The sequence below is a fragment of the Aptenodytes forsteri genome, unplaced genomic scaffold (assembly GCF_000699145.1).
Source record: "Aptenodytes forsteri isolate BGI_AS27 unplaced genomic scaffold, ASM69914v1 Scaffold208, whole genome shotgun sequence".
NCBI classification, from domain to species: Eukaryota; Metazoa; Chordata; class Aves; order Sphenisciformes; family Spheniscidae; genus Aptenodytes; species Aptenodytes forsteri.
This window is the reverse complement of record NW_008794963.1, coordinates 568668-571733: the sequence shown is the minus strand read 5'-3', so window position 1 is coordinate 571733 and position 3066 is coordinate 568668.

Below are 3066 nucleotides of genomic sequence, written 5' to 3'. Positions count from 1 at the left end.
GGCTGCACAACTGAATGACAAATTACACTGAAAATGGCTTTTTAAACTTGCAACTACAAGTCTGCCCCCAGGTTGACCCAAGAGTCCTTTCATTTCAGCACAAAGCCATTACTTTGCTATCAAGTGCCATCCGTTACAAAACTAAAATCATGTGCAATTACAATTACATGCTCATTTAGATGTGCAATTGCTCATTTTTACACGTGCAATATTGATACTGTCTTTCATGAATGTTTTGTGTTTTCCTGAACCATATCTAGTAAAGGGAGTAAGCGTGACTGTGGGGCTTTCTGCAATCTACAGCCTTCAGGAGCACAAGCAATATGTTAAAAAAAAAAGGAAATAATCTCTTTGATTAGTTTGCCAAGTAGAAAAAGCCAGTTGGTTTGGGGTGGGTTTTTTCTACATATATGCATTTTGTTCACATAGCAATAAAACCTTTAGTATTTCTATTTTGCTATATATAATAAATCTCTCTTGGCTAGACCTGTCATTGGCTCTTTAAATTAATTGTTGTATATATCAAGTATTTGAGAGAACACTAGATTATCATTATGTAATGTAAGAACATAATACCAAATGAAGTAGAAATTTCCAGTAGGGCAATTACCAGCACCAGGCAAACTGGGAGACAATTCATAAAGTGGAAAAAACGTTAGCTTATGTTTTCCTTTCCCACAACCAGAAGCAGGATTCTCTCTAGGCACAGGCAAAGTTGCTTAAGACAGCAGGTTGCTGGGACCTGCGAAATGGCTGCGGTCCAGCGCTCCCTCTGCCTACACCAGAATGCTGGAAAGCTGGCCTCCCTGCTACAGCTGGTATTGCCAACTCATGGGCGGCAGCGTGTGAGGTGATAACTATTCCTGCTGGGATGGTCGGTGCCTCAAAAAGCAGCTATTACCAGCCCTAATATTCCCATCTTCCCAGCAGGCCCAGGAGCAACAAGCTTCCAAAATATCTGGCACACTCCGTTTCTTTCCTCTTGCCCTGTTTCTGCTCCTGACACTTCTCCTTCCCTTATATATCAAAAGCAGCAGCCCAGTCTACAGCCCCTATGAAATATACAAGTGAGGTTTTTTACTGCTTAATGCATCCTTAGCATATTTAAATCTGCAAAAATACTGGAAGGACATGTAATTTTACATCATTGTACATGATACCATTTTGGAATGTCAACCACAAAAAGGGTTTGTGTTGACCTTGTGCAAATCTGGTTTGCAGCACCTGGCACGCTTCTTTCAAAAACCACAACAGCCCCATGAAAAACCATACCTTTATCTCGGTTGCCCCATTGACTTTCCTGTCAGTAACTGTTCTGGAGCAGCAGCAGACATTTAATATTTATGTGCACTTACATATTAATAATTGATAATTAGTGCTGATTTAGCTAAGGGAAATGGTTGACATGAATGGAGGAGTAACTGTTTTACATGATAATCTTGCGAGAATAGATGATGGGTCAGAAGAAACATGATATGTCTGAGTATAAACTAATTCACTTGGGAGAAATTACTTCAAACCAGACTTCAAGTGGCAGCAAGTGGGTTAGCGAGTGTGCAGATGTACTACATCAGTGTCTGCAAAAAGAATGTGATGGTGCACCATGCGTGAACAGTTCAGGAAACTAACTGGAAGATGATGTGTTATGAGAGAAGACTGTAGGAGCATGACATCTATATATTAGCCTCTATTTCAGAGACAGTATTCAACTCTGCATACCTGACTTAAAAATAAAATTCAGAGATTGCAGCAAAGAAGAACCACAATGCTTGGTGGAACAAAAAAATCTTTATATATAACAAACTAGGATTGTAAATCTTAACATTGCATAGTAATAATTAAATACCTATTATTTAAGTACTTGCTATTTATATAATTATTTTATGTACTTGATGTTACCTACCTGTTCTGAACCTCTGGAGTCAGAATTTGTAGGTGCTATGAAATATTAAAACAAAACCAAAACAAAACAAATTAACAAAAAAGGTAAGGACTTTTCATTGTGTACTGAAGTAATGTAAGTAAGGTGACTACCTGGAATCTACCAAATTAACATCAGGGAGTTTTAGTCTGCTCCTTTGGGAGTTAGCAGGGCATAGCCATTGTTATTGTTGATTACATGTTGTAAGAAAAAATAATTTTAATTTCCAAAACATGCAGGATGCCATCACTTATATAAATGAAAAGCTGGTGGCCATTCTCTGGTCCCTCATACCCATGTAACTGGTTGGTGCAATTGGGCAAGTTGGCTAGGGCTGTTTTCTGATTCACAAACCACACCTAACAGCTTTCCCAGGCCTGTGGATTTTCCTTCTCTTTCTGGATGAGTCTTGCTGTGGAGGCCTCACGGTTGTGTTCAAAAGTCACTTATTTTCTCCTAATTTCCACTGTAAGGCCCTGACGAAACATGACTACACTTTGTAGGACGAGAGTAGTACTTCTAAGGATAAATAGACTTAATTTTTGAAAGAGGGGGAAATCTCATTAACTACCAACAAAGGTAGTGAGGAAGAGTATGTGAAGAAGTGCTTTCTGTCCAGCCAGTGAATCACCCAGATGCAACCTGACTCCTAAACTGCACTTTTTATGGGCATTGTAGTGATTGAGATCAGAGATCACGCTCGAGGGTGCCTCAGTGTACATGTCTTCGAGTAAGAGCACAGGCTGTACCGCGCCTCCCTCATACTGACCCCGGGCTTCTCCCTCACACCCGAGGAAGAGGCTCTGCCCCTGGCTCACAGCAGGGTTTCCTGCTGGTTTCACCCTGGTGGTGCACTAGCTGCGATAAGGTAACATACACTTTAATTACAGTTCGACTTGATGATCTTAAAGCTCTATTCCAACCTAACTGATACTATGATTATTAAAAAAAAAAACTATTAAAAAGCACCAAAAAACCCCCAAACCCTTCGCAAAAAAACCCCATAGCCACAAAGCACTCAGCAACCTGAAATGGCAAAACTTCGAAAGCAAGCGGAAAAAGAATCAACTAAAGCTTACTTTACAAACGACACCACCTTTATTTCCAGTCTCTCTCAGTCCTGACACAAGAGGGAGCTGGCGGCA